The sequence below is a fragment of the Eriocheir sinensis genome, chromosome 52 (genome assembly GCF_024679095.1).
Source record: "Eriocheir sinensis breed Jianghai 21 chromosome 52, ASM2467909v1, whole genome shotgun sequence".
NCBI classification, from domain to species: Eukaryota; Metazoa; Arthropoda; class Malacostraca; order Decapoda; family Varunidae; genus Eriocheir; species Eriocheir sinensis.
The window spans coordinates 9,735,642-9,749,495 of NC_066560.1; the positions used below are offsets into that span (position 1 = coordinate 9,735,642).

The 13,854-nt window shown below is 45.3% G+C and overlaps 1 protein-coding gene across 3 annotated transcripts in view; it reads right to left on the reverse strand.

The window, feature by feature from the left end:
• LOC126983041 (serine/arginine repetitive matrix protein 2-like) overlaps nt 1-11,919 on the reverse strand; it is a 123,564-nt gene extending 111,645 nt beyond the window's left edge. For 2 of the 3 annotated variants that reach the window (XM_050835482.1, XM_050835481.1), the window contains exon 1: nt 11,706-11,918. The gene's annotated coding sequence lies outside the window, so the exon portion shown is untranslated. Of the gene's footprint in view, nt 1-11,705 lie in introns of all 3 variants that reach the window. The other variant, XM_050835479.1, reaches the window with a different exon arrangement.
• Nucleotides 11,920-13,854: the final 1,935 nt, after the last annotated feature.

A 13,854-nucleotide genomic window follows, 5' to 3' on the forward strand; every position in this document is an offset into this window, starting at 1 on the left:
TCCTTCTTTCTTACTTTCCTTTATCTTTTTTTCCTATTTCCCGCCTTTTTGCTTTTCTTCCAAACTTCCTTTCTTTCTTCTCTTATTCTCCGTCTGATCTAACTCCTATTTTTTTCCTCCTGGTCTGCTTCTCTTCCCTATTTTCCTCCTGCTCTGCCTTCCCCTTCCCTATTTTCCTCTTCTCCTGCTTTCCCTTCTTTATTTTTTCCTCTTATCTCTTCCCTTTTTCCTCCTTCTCTGTTTCCAGTTCCTCTTTACCATCTTCCCTCCTCTTCTTTCCCCTCCTCTTTTCTCTTCTTCCCTCCCTACGACCCTCCCTCTTCTCCCCCTCTTCTTTCCTCTCTAACACCTTCCTTCCTCTTCCCCTCTATTTCCCTTTCCCCCCTTCATTATACTTCACCTTTTTCCTCCTCCCACCTTCCTCTCCTATATTTTCCTCCTGCCCACCTCTCCTCCTCATTCCCCCATTAAGGTAGCACTATGGAAGGAGGGCTCAGGTGAGTTAGGTAAGCGGACGAACATCATGCCAATTAAGGTAAGGTGGAGGAAGATCAGGGCAGGTCAGGAAGGAAGGGTCAAGAGGGAGGAAGAGGCAGGTGGGAAAGAGTGAGAGGTAGGAAGGTAAGGGAGGTTGTGAGGGGAGGTAAGGGAGAGTAGAGAGGGGAGAGAGGGAGGGAGTGAGGGAGGCCGAGGCAGGTTGGTGAGGGCGGGTAGCGGTGTGTGGCGCCGGAGGGAAGGGACGGAACGGTGCCCCGGTGATGGTGATGGTGATGGTGTGTGTGTGTGTGTGTGTGTGTGTGTGTGTGTGTGTGTGTGTGTGTGTGTGTGTGTGTCCGTTTGCAGGTCACCACCACCATAACCACCACCACCACCACAAGCAACACCACCGCCACCATAGCCATCACCACCACCGTCACCACAAGGGGCTAGAGACAGAGCGTCATCCGGGAGCATTTTGTGGTTACACCTCCATTATTCTCTCTCTCTCTCTCTCTCTCTCTCTCTCTCTCTCTCTCTCTCTCTCTCTCTCTCTCTCTCTCTCTTTCTCTTTCTCTTTCTCTTTTTTGGATGAGGCATGCTTGGGTTGCTGTATCGTTTTCACCAACTCCTCCTCCTCCTCCTCTTCTTCTTCTTCCTCTTCCTCCTCATCTTCCGCATCCTCCTCATCTTCCGAATTACTCGCGAGATTGCAGAGACACCGCGAATATTATACCATCACTGAGGACGCGGCCGGATGAGGAACGACTTTTAATATTGGAAAACCGACGACTACGAGAAGATCTGATTTAGGTCTTCAAGTACCCAAACAAGTTCAGTAGCGTCGAATAATACAGGTTTTTAGTGAGGCCCAAAATAATCTGTGAACCAGTAATAACGGGCAACCGGCTCAGGATGCATGCAGTACAGACTTCTGACTGACTATCGGGGAGCATATGCCGGGGGACGCGTGGCTTCACTCACTCCGACGGTCGCCACAACCAAGCCACCACGCCGCTACCCTTCCTTTCCAAGCCATTCCATACAGCTCCCCTTCCATTCTCAGCCATTCCATACAGCTGCCCTTCCATTCCAAGCAACTACCCTTCCATTCCTAGCCATTCCAAGCAACTACCCATCCATTCCTAATCATTCCATACAGTTACCCTTCCATTCTCAGCCATTCCATACAGCTGCCCTTCTCATTCCAACCATTCCATACAGCTGCCCTTTCCATTCCTAGCCATTCCATACAACTGCCCTTCCATTCCAACCATTCCATACAGCTGCCCTTCCATTCCAACTATTCCATACAGATGCCCTTTCCATTCCTAGCCATTCCATGCAGCTGCCCTTCCATTCCTTGCTATTCCATTCAGTTACCCTTCCCATTCCAAGCCATTCCACGCAGCTACAGCCTTCCCATTCCAAGCCATTCCATACAGCTGCCTCCCCATTCCTACCATTCCATATAGCTACCCCCCATTCCTATCCATCCCATACAGCTACCCTTCCCATTCCAAGCCATTCCCTTCCCTACCCATTCCACTTCCAGATATCGGTAGGTGTTAATTCTTGAACCGAGTTATCCGCTACCTAAATAAGCTTCCTGGCGAATTAGTTAGTGCAGAAGACGATGAACTCATTTAAATAGTACTGCGTTGACCGTTACGTTATCGGGTCAGGGGTGAGGTGACCGTTCCCGCACGTTCTTATACAGTTAGTCAGTGCCTTAATACCTTCCGCGCGTCACTCAAGAACCGGATCAGTAGCATAAGTAACCCGAAATTGACCTCTCTTTCGGCCGCCTCCTTGGATTCTTTTTAGGAGCAGCGAGTAGCGGGCTTTTTTTTTATTATTGTTTCCTTTTTTTGTGCCTTGAGCTGCTTCCTTTATTGTAAAAAAAAAAAAATAAATAAATAAATAAAGCGGGAAGTCTCGTTATAAGGACGTGGAGTTTTGGTTGCCTGCTCTTACATGCTTCCTCCTCCCTCCTTTTCCTCCTCCTCCTGTTCCTCTTTCTTCTCTTCTTTTCCTCCCACTCCAAAAGACTTTCGGTTGCCCGCCCTTCCATCTTTCCTCCTCCTCCTCCTCCTCCTCCTCCTCCCAAGAAGACAAACACATTACCCCCCACAGTGTAATCTTACCTCCGCCCTCTCCTCCTCTTCGTCTTCATATCCCTCACTGCCTCCAGCTCCTCCTCCTCCTCCTCCTCCTCCTCCTCCTCCCTCACCCCCCCTTCTCACCTTGACCTCCCCCTCGGTACACACGTCTGGCTCTCTATCAAGCACCCCTTACCTTTAATTATCAGCAAGGTAAGCACAACAAACACACCCGGACCTCGTGCTAGTCTCTGCGCGTCACGCTAACTCGATACCGATGAAGGAAATCGAAAGAATGGGATAATTTGAAGTGTTTGTGTGGAACGAAATATGCATGGTACGACAGTTTGAAGTATCTGTCTGCGATGTTAACAGCAGTGATAGTGGATACGATATCTAAGAAAAAAATGTGTGCCGTTTGAAGTGTTGTGTTATTGAAAAGTGTGTGAGAGAGAGAGAGAGAGAGAGAGAGAGAGAGAGAGAGAGAGAGAGAGAGAGAGAGAGAGAGAGAGAGAGAGAGTTCACGTAGCAACAGGTAATCGACTGTGAAAAAAGTATTTTCTAAAAGGTCTTGGAAAGAAATTAAGCGAATAGTGACTAGGCGGGTTAGGAGGAGGAGGAGGAGGAGGAGGAGGAGGAGGAGAAATCAAGGCAAGATACGCTCAAGAATGTTGGGTTTTACTCGACAAACTCAAAATTAAATGAACAATGAAATTATTAAAAAGATAAACTTTATACGTGACTGTGTGTGTGTGTGTGTGTGTGTGTGTGTGTGTGTGTGTGTGTGTGAGAGAGAGAGAGAGAGAGAGAGAGAGAGAGAGAGAGATGGAATGCGTAAAGTGTAGAAAGGCGGGCTTGAGGGCGGGCGGCGGGCGGTGGGAAGGAGGTAAGGGAGAGAGGAGGGAGGGAGGGAGAGAGAAAGAGGTCACACGTCCTCAGCCCTCGTGGTCCTATATTCTCTGGGAGTCACGTTCCCTCTCTCCCTCCCTCTTTTTTTCCCTCCTTCCTTTCCTTCTCCTTCCATCCTTATTCCCCATTTCGTTCTCCTTCTCTTATTCCTTCGTTTCTGTCCATACATCCATTCTTCATATGTGTAGTGCTTTCTCTCTCTCTCTCTCTCTCTCTCTCTCTCTCTCTCTCTCTCTCTCTCTCTCTCCCCCAACGTCCTACAATCATCTTTTTTTCCTCTCTCTCACTCTCTTACGTTCTTTCTCTCCCGTCATCCTTCTCCCCTTCCCTTCATCATCCAAGCAATCTTTCCTTTCCCCTTCTCATCCATTCATCCATTTTTTCTTTATTTTCTTTAACCATTATCTCATCCTTCTCCAATTCATACCTATACTGAGATTGGAAGGTAGACGGATAGATAGAAATTGATTGATGTATATATAGAGATAGATAGATAGATAGATAGACAGACGGGTACGTGGGGAAAATTTACCTGTTAATTGATTGTAAATGAAAGGAAAATAAGAGGAAATTTGATGTAATGAGCGCAAGAGGTTGATGTGGATTGAAATAGACGGATGTTGCGGTTATTCAGAGAGAGAGAGAGAGAGAGAGAGAGAGAGAGAGAGAGAGAGAGAGAGAGAGATTGTCTTTTGTTTTAGTTTTTGTGTCATCTGTTCTCCCTTATTCTCTCATTCTCTCTCTCTCTCTCTCTCTCTCTCTCTCTCTCTCTCTCTCTCTCTCTATCTATCTATCTATCTATCTACTTGTCTATCTTCATCTATATCTTTATCAATTAGTCTATCTATCTATCATTATCTTCATTAACCTCTTTTTTTTCTTTTTCCCTTCCCTTTCTCTTACTTTCTTTCCTATTAACGAGTGGGCTTTTTTTTTTTGCCTCTGTTTCTTTCCCCTTAACTACTTCCGTTGCTGTAAGAAAAATATAAACACTTCCTATTTCCCCTTTTCCCTATTTTCCCTCCACATCTCGCAGCTCACGTCCTCAGGCACCTCCATTCTCACCTTTTTTTCCCTTCCATACTTTCATTCCACATTTCCGTTCTTATTTTCCTTCCCCTTCCTCTCTTACCTTGCTATTTTTTCCCCCCATCTTATCCTTCATTTCCTTTCTTTCTTAGTCCTACAATCTCCCTCCACACACTGCTAACTCTCCTGCCTTATCTCTCTCTCTCCTTCACTCTTTTCCTCTCCTTCCACTCTCCCCTCCTTCCTTATATTCCCCTCCTATTTTCTTTCTTAGTCCTACAATCTCCCTCCACACACTGCTAACTCTCCTGCCTTATCTCTCTCTCCCCTTCACTCTCTTCCTCTCCTTCCTTTCTCCCCATTTCCCTATATTCTCCTCCTATTTTCTTTCTTAGTCCTACAATCTCCCTCCACACACTGCTAACCCTCCTGCCTTATCTCTCTCTCCCCTTCACTCTCTTCCCCTCCTTAAACTCTCCCCTCCTTCCCTCCCTCCTGTTTATTGCCGGAACTCCTGAAGCTTCACACACTCAGGCATCATTCGCCTTCCTGCGTGACGGAAAGTTTGTCCTCCCACTCGTGAACGTCGGGGCAAAAACGATGGACAAAAAATAACATTGAGGTAAATAAAACGAGGGAGCTGTGTCCTTCATGTGTCCTCAGAAGATACAAACAGACAGACATAGATAGACAGACAGGTAAATAGATACAGAGAGAATATAATACAGTAAGTAGTTTATATAATTGAATAAACACTTCTGGATGTGCGTGAGAGAGAGAGAGAGAGAGAGAGAGAGAGAGAGAGAGAGAGAGAGAGAGAGAGAGAGAGACTGTGATACGTTCTCCTGTTGTGATGGACGTTGTTGGTAAAATCTAGAACGTATTGTCAAGCTAACGTTATTGTGTTGCAAAGTGTTGGGCATTGTGTTGTGATGTGTATGTATGTGTGTGTGTGTGTGTGTGTGTGTGTGTGTGTGTGTGTGTGTGTGTGTGTGTCATCATTTATTCACCTCATTCACTGACTCGCATTCATGTTTTTTTTTATTATTGTTTACTTTTCTTGTTTATTGTTTGTTTTTGTTGTTTATCATTCTTGTTTATTGATTATAAGACCGAAGCAATACAACGGACCGGGGGGACATTTGACACCACAGGGGGGAGGGGAGGGGGGAAGAGAGAGAGAGAGAGAGAGAGAGAGAGAGTAAATAGCAAAGAGGAATGACCACCGGGTACGCCAACTTACCTCACGTAGGACCGCAAAAAAAGGAGAAGGAAGAGGAGGAGGAGGAGGATTAGCTGGGAGGAAGTGTTTTGTACGTGGAGGAGGAGGAGAAGAAGGAGGAGGAGGAGGAGGAGGAAGATGGCTACGAAGGAAGTGTTGTGTTTGGATGGGTTATCAAAGGTTATGGTTGAGGTAGCGTGAGAAATGGTAGACAGGTAAGGAGGCAGGTGAGGGAGGCAGGGACGGAGGGAGAGAGAGGTAGGGAGGTAGGTAGAGAAGTAGAGAGAGGTTGACATGTAGGAATTGAAACACGCGTGTCTGTGTAGGCGTGCGTGTATGTATACGTTCGTGTGTGTGTGTGTGTGTGTGTGTGTGTGTGAAAGCAATGTAATCCACAAGGACAAATAAATTATCTCTGCTTTACAGAAGAACAAGAGAGAGAGAGAGAGAGAGAGAGAGAGAGAGAGAGAGAGAGAGAGAGAGAGAGAGAGAGAGAGAGAGAGAGAGAGAGAGAGATTCACACTCACACACACACACACACACACACACACACACACTCTTACCCACCCACCCCCACACACACACACACTCACTTACACCCCCCTACACACACTCACCCCTTCCCCCCACACGCACTCACTTACAGCCCCCCTACACACACTCCCCTTCCCCCCACACGCACGCAATTTATATGGGAGTGAACTTTAGGTTTGTCACTATAAAAGGTTGGCTCGGGAAAGTGTCGCGTCACGGCGTCAGACAATACAGGTAGAAAGGCAGGTGAGGAAAAAGGTGTGGCGGGGCGGTGGGAGGCGACAGGTGGGGCGAGGGAGGAAGAGAGAGGACGTGTGGGGAGGATTATAAGGAAAGGGGAGAAAAAAAGGGGGTTGGAAATGCTCCGTGTGACTGCGTGAAGGATCTGAACGAAGAAAGGAAGGAAGAGAAGTTTATAATGAAGGAAAAAGAAGAATGAAAAGAAAGAAAGAGAAAAGGGAATAGGTTGCAGATGTTTGTGGTGGAAAGGAACGAAAATAGGAAGGAGAGGAAAGGAAGCTTAAAATGAAAGTATGAAAGAGTGGAAAAGGTAGTTAGAGTGGAGGGAATAGCAAGTGATCCGTGTGTGTTTGTAGTGGAAAGGGACGAAGAAAGGGAGGAAAAGGAGAGGAAGGAAAGTGATCCCAATGTGTTTGTGTGTGGAGGAAAGGAACAAAGAAAGGAAGGAAAAGAAGGGCAGTTTAAAATAGAAGCATGAAAAGAGAGAGAAATGGAAGTAAGAATGAGGAAAGTTGAAATGGAGGTTTGAAATGATTGAAAGCAAAATAAAAAAAGAAAATTAATGAAATGGAAGTAGGAAGAGAGTGGGAAAGAAAGTGAAAATGGAAAATAAGTTGAAATGAAAGTATAGGAAGAGCGGAAAAGGAAAGTAGGATTGGGAAAACAATAGAAGTATGAGAAAAAGTGAAAAGTGAAGTAAGAATTTAAAAAAAAATGAAATGGAAGTATAAGAACTGAAAAAAAAAATAACAATGGAAAACTAAGTGAAATGGAAGTATGAAAAGAGTGGGAAAGGGAAACAAAAATAAAAAGAAAAGAAAAAAAAGTACCAAAAAAAAAAGAAATGGAGGTGAGACTGAAAAATAAAACAGGTTATAACAGGTAGAGAGAGAAAAGACCAGGTGTGAAAGAAGGTATAGAACAGGTCTGGCAGGTGTGTACGAAAAGGGTGACAGACAGGTAGGAAGGTGTGTGGGTGTGTGGGTGTGTGGATGGTGATGGTGGTGGGGGTGGGGGGGGAGAGGGATGGGGGGTCAAAATCTACCTCCATTCATTTCCCTTTCCTTCTCTCTTCTACTCTTTCTCCTATCCTATCCTTTCCTTCTAATTCTTTTCCTCTCTCCTATCTTTCCATCTTTCTTCTCTATCTCCATTCATTTTATCCTCCAGTCCATCCTTCCCTATTTCCTTCCTTCCTTTCCTTCTCTCTCTCTACTACCCTTTCCCTTACCCTATCCTTCCTCACCTATTCTTTTCCTATCTCCTAATCTATCCATCTCTCCTCTCCTCTCCTTCTCTCGGTTGTGGAGGGAGAAATGGAGAGAGAGAGGGAGGAAAAGGAAGAGAGAGGGGATGGAGGAGGTAGAGATGATGTATACGTGAAGGAGGTGATGGGGATGATGGTGGTGATGATGATAGTGATGATGGTGAGGAGGTTGGTAGTAGTAGTAGTAGTAGTAGTAGTAGTAGTAGTAGTAGTAGTGTTAATCAAGGTGACGTAACACATGACAGAGAACAAAAAAACGGCCCCTTGTGATAGCAAAGTAACGGAATGACAGGGAGTGGTTGTGTTTGTTTTGAAGGACGGGAGGAAGGGAAGGGCTAGGCTGTCACGGCGAGAGAGAGAGAGGATGACGATAGAATAATTGAAAAGGGAAGAGAAACAAACGGAGAGAGAGAGAGAGAGAGAGAGAGAGAGAGAGAGAGAGAGAGAGAGAGAGAGAGAGAGAGAGAGAGAGAGAGAGAGAGAGAGAGAGAGAGAATGACGATAGAATAATTGAAAAAGGAAGAGAAACAAACGGAGAAATAACAAAACAAGAAGTAAAAAAATAAGAACAGAAAGAACTACAAAAACATGCATATAAACAGATAAACAGATAGACACAGATAGACAAACAGGAACAGGAACAAGATAAAGATAATGCTATATATTTACAGTGCATTATACAGTGAAATGGAAGGTGTTAGTAGTGAGATAGTGAAGGTTACGATACACTAAATTTTTGCTACGGTACCTTATGAGTGGAAGAAGAACGTGCATTAAGAGAAGAGATAAAGAGGAGGAGGAGGAGGAGGAAGAGAAGAGATGAGCAATGGAGGTGAAGTAGCAGAAATGGAGGAATTGAATGAGAGGAAGAAAAAGGAAAAAAAAAAGTTAAGAGAGGAAGAAGCAGTAAAAAGTTTGGGAGGAGGAATAGAACATAAGGAGAGAGAGAGGAGGGAGGAAGAGGAGGCAAGGGAAGAGGAAAGGAGGGGCAAGAAGAGGAGATGGGAGGAGTAGCAGAGATACGACAGGAGGGAAGAATAGAAGGAATGCACGTCAGAGAGGGGGAGAAGGAAGAAGAGGGAGGAGGAAGGAGAGGGAGGATAAAAGGAAAAAATTGGGGAACGGATGAAGGGCGCGGAAGAACGAAGAAGCAAAAATATTATAAGATGGAGAGTGAGAAAGACGGAGAGAGTAAGGAAGAGGAAGGAAGGGAGGAAAGTGAAGGAGGGAAGGGGTGTGACGGAAAAATGAGGGATAGAGAGGGAGAAGGAGGGAGGTAGGGAGATATGTAACAAAAAAAAGAGAAGAGGGGGGAGAGAAGGAGGGAGATAAACAACTGAGGAAACTACAGATGGGAATATGAGAGAAAGAAGAGAAGGAAGGGAGGGAAAGAAAAGAAAAGGAAAATATGATGAGAAAGAGAAATAGAGTGGAAGGAATGAGGAGGAGGGAAAAAAAAGAGGGAAAAGTATGCAGATGATAAAGAAAGGAAGAGGTTAGAGAAGATAAAGAGGAAAAGGGAGAGGGTTAAAAAGTAGTGAAGGAGAGTAAGAAAAAACGAAGAGAAAGGAGAAAAGAGGAGAGAAAAAGAGGAAAAATTTGAGGAGAGGTGAAGCGTGTATGAGAGGAAAAGGGAGGAGAAATAAGAGAGGAAAGAGAAGAGGCATGAGGAAAGAGAGGAAAGTAGGAAGGGGAAAAGGGGAAGCTTGAGAAGAGGTAGGTAAGGTAGTGAGGAAGAGAAGGATGAGGAAAGGGAGGAAGGGGAAGAAGGGAGGCGTGAGGAAAGGTAGAAGAGGTGTGTCGAGACGTGAGGAGAGGGAGGAAAGGTAGGAAGGGGAGAAACATGATGAGAGGTAGAGAGGGGAAGAGGAGAGACGTGAGGAGAGGGAGGAAAGGTAGGGAGGAAGGGGAGAAGGATGAGGAGAGGGGAGAGAAGGTAGGGAGGTAGGGAGAGGGATGAAAGGTAGGGAGGTATGGAGAGGCGTGATGGGAGGGAGGAAAGGTGGGGAGGAAAGATAGGGAAGTAGGGAGAGGCGTTATGGGAGGGAGGGAAAAGGGGAGGTATGGAGAGGCGTGATCGGAGGGAGGAAAGGTAGGGAGGAAGGGGAGAGGCGTTATGGGAGAGAGGGAAGGTAGGGAGAGACATGACGGGAGGGAGGAAAGGAGGGGAGGAAAGGTAGGGAGGAAGGAAGAGGCGTGATGAGAGGGAGGAAAGGAGGGGAGGTATATGGAGAGGCGTGATGGGAGGGAGGAAAGGTGGGGAGTTAACGGGGAAGGGCGCGGCGTAAGCGATACTACATACATCCGGATTGATGCTGTAGTTTCCTCCCTCTCTCCCCCTCCCTTCTCTCCCTTCCTCCCTTCCCTCCTCTCTACTTTCATTCCTCCTTCCTTCTTCCAGAGATCCTTCCTTCTCGACATGTTTCTCTTCCACTCCATACTTCCTTTCTCCTCTTTTCCTCCTTCCTCCTCTCTGTACCTCCTCCTATCCGTCCTTCCTTCACCTCCATACTTCCTCCTTTCCTCCAGACCTCCTTCCTTCTCGATATGTTTCTCTTCCACTCCATACTGTCTCTCTCCTCTTTTCCTCCTTTCTCCTCTCTGTACCTCCTCCTTCACATCCATACTTTCTTCCCCCTCTTTTTCTTCCTCCTCTCTGTACCTCCCCCTTCCTCTCCGTACCTCACTCTTTCTCCCCATACTTTCTTCCTCCTTCTCTCTGTTCTTCCTCACCTCCGTACCTCCTCCCTTCTCTCCATATCTCCCCTTATATCCACTCTCTTCTCTCCTCCAACTGACGAAGATAAGGAAAAAAAAGAGATATGAGGAGGAGAAGGAGGAGGATGAGAACCAGGAAAAACAGCACCAGTAGAAGAAGAAAAAAAGAGGAGGAGGAGGAGGAGGAGGAGGAGGAGGAGGAGGAGGAGGAGATAATAGAGGATGTTGTAATGAGGCGTAATTGTGATATCTCGTTCGTTATCTTTGCATCGGTTTGTTTTATCTGTACACTGCAATGGGGGGGATCTTGTCTGTCTGTCTGTCTGTCTGTCTATGTGTGTGTCTATGTCTGTCTGTGAAAAGTAGTGTCTGTCTGTGTGGTTTGTTTGTCTGGCTTGGTATCAGTGTGTGTGTGTGTGTGTGTGTGTGTGTGTGTGTGTGTGTGTGTGTGTGTCTGGATAGATGGATGGTTTGTTGTCCAGCTGCATATATGGTTTTCATTCCCCTCCCCTTCTCTCTCTCTCTCTCTCTCTCTCTCTCTCTCTCTCTCTCTCTCTCTCTCTCTCTCTCTCTCTCTCTGTATAGATAGATAGACGGATAAACAGATTGATAGGTAGATAGGTAGATGCTGATGATGACGATGATGACAGTGATGATGAAAAGAAGAATGTGCTGATGATGATAGTAATAATATTAGTAAAAATAATAATAATAAAAAAAAAAAATAATAATATTAATAATAATGATAATAATAATACCTATTACTATATTTCCTGAAAATGCATGATGACACACACACACACACACACACACACACACACACATTTGCAAGTTATTTAATCGGCATGTCCGTACGCTGTCCTGTGTGTGTGTGTGTGTGTGTGTGTGTGTGTGTGTGTGTGTGTGTGTGTTTGCGTACGTGTGAGTATGTAGGTGTGTGCGTGCGTGCGTATGTGAGCGCGCTAGTGTGTATGTCTGTGTGCTTTACCTGTTTGGATGGCCGGCGGAAGGAGGGGGAGGAGGAGGAGGAAGGAAGAAAGGAAGGAAGGAAGGAAGGAAGGAAGGAAGGAAGGAAGGAAGACAGGAAGGAAGAAGGAAGGAAGGAAGGAAGGAAGGAAGGAAGGAACGTCGGAAAGAAGGTCGGAGGAGGAGGAGGAGGAGGAGGGAAGCCCATTACCCTCTACCTTACCTACCCCGTTGAACTCACCTGTAAATTCTCGCAGGTAACACGCCGATGGACGCACACACACACGCACACACGCACCTCAGCCACCAACACAGGGCACAGGGCCACTCCTTCGACCCTCCCTGTGGCACCCCGGAGCTGGCACTGAGGGGGGGGCGAGGCGTCGAGATCACCTAACACACCTGGGCCACACTTGAGCGTACGTCCGTCCAGCACATCCACAGGTAGACTGATTCTCTTTTACCTCGCCGCGAGTCTTCTCTCTCAGGTGCGTCCGGATTTCACGGGCGGCGGCGGGGCGTGAAATATGCACCCCCTGTTAGCTAGCCGGCCGGTTGCTCGCTCTCATCTGGTTTCTGTGTGTGGATTTTAAACTTTGGGTGTCGTGTGGGTATACTAGGGTGCTGTGTGTGTGTGTGTGTGTGTGTGTGTGTGTGTGTAGGTAGTTAGGTAGGTGGGTGGGTAGTGATCAGACAGTTGGATTTCGTTTCGCATTCCTTCCTCGCTGATATTCTTCTGTATTATTTCGTCTGTTCATGGAAGAAGAGGAAGAAAAAGAGGAGGAGGAGGAGGAGGAGGTGGAGCTGGTGCTTTAGGAGAAAGAACACCCTAAAGTTAATCCGGCATTTGATGAAGAGAAAAAAAGAGGATTAGGAGAAGCAAGAGAGTAGGAAAATAATATGAGAAAAAGAGAGGAGACAGAAGAAGGAGGAGGAGGAGGAGGAGGAGGCGAGTGAGCTTGACTGAATTTGGTCATCTTGAGTGGTCAGTCTGTGTACTCCTCCCTCCCTCCCTCTTTTCTCTCCCCTCCCTGCTTACCTCCTTCTCTCCCTCCTTCCCTCCCTTCCTTCCTTCCTTCCTTCCCTTTATTATTTTCTTCCTCCTACCATTATTTCTTCCTTCATTAATTAGTTCATGTTTTTTTCCTTATTCATCCCTTCCTTTCTTCTTCTATTCCTCCCTTATTAACTTTCTCTCCCCCCTTCTCTCCCTCCCTCTCTCCCTCCCTCCCTTGTTCCATAGATTACTGATTCCATTCCTCCTCCTCTCATGAACAGTCCGGTAACTATGTCTTCTTCTTCTTCTTCTTCTTCTTCTTCTTCTTCTTCTTCTGTTTGCTTGCCACACCTTCCATTATCCCATCCTTTGTTCCCTTTTTCCACCTCTTCCTCTTGGTAATCCTCCCCCTCCTCCTCCTCCTCCTCCTCCTCCAACTCAACGCTTCTCAAGGTTACATTTTTTCCCCTCAATTAAAACGTTCAAAAAACATCTCAGTAAACATATTTTTGGGGGTGCTGTGTTTTTATGTGCGTTCCACCTTGTTAGTGTTGTTATTGTTGTTTGCGTTGCGTATTATTTCGCTCGAGAAGGAGGAAAGGATGAGGCACGGGTGAAGTGTGTGTTTTGTTTGTGTTTGGTTGTGAGTTTCCGTCCGTGTTGTTGGTTTTGTCTTCGAATTTTGTGTCATTTATATTTTTGTTTCTCTATATTTTTTGTGTGCTGTTTGTTCTTCATATTTCATTCCTCTTCTCGTTCTTGTCCTTGTTCTTCTTCTTCTTCTTCTTCCTAGACTCTCCCTCTTCTTCTTCCTGTCTCTCCTTCCCTTCTTCCTATTCTTTTTTCTTCCTCTTTCTCGTCTTTTTCTCTTTTTCTTCCTCTTTCCCTTTTCTTCTTCTTCTCTGTTCTTTGTTCCTTATATTTTCTAGTAATTTCTTTTTATTAACATCTGTGCTCGTCTTTTTGGTGCTTTTCTTATTGCAATCTATAACTAACTAATCTATTCTTCGTTCCTTATATTTTCCAGGTATTTCATTGTATTAACTTGTATGCTTGTCTTTTTTGTGCTTTTCTTATTCCAATCTATAACTAACTAATCTATTCTTCGTTCCTTATATTTTCCAGGTATTTCTTTTTATTAACTTGTATGCTTGTCTTTTTTGTGCTTTTCTTATTCCAATCTATAAATAAATAATCTATTCTGCGTTCTTTATTTTTCTATTTACTTCTTGTCATTAACTTCTATGCTTGTCTTTTTGGTTCTTTTCTTATTCCAATATGTAACTAACTAATCTATTTTTCTTTCCTTATGTTTTCTAGTTATTTCTTTTCATTAATTTGTGTGCTTGTCTTTTTGGTACTTTTCTTATTCCAAACTATAACTAACTAATCT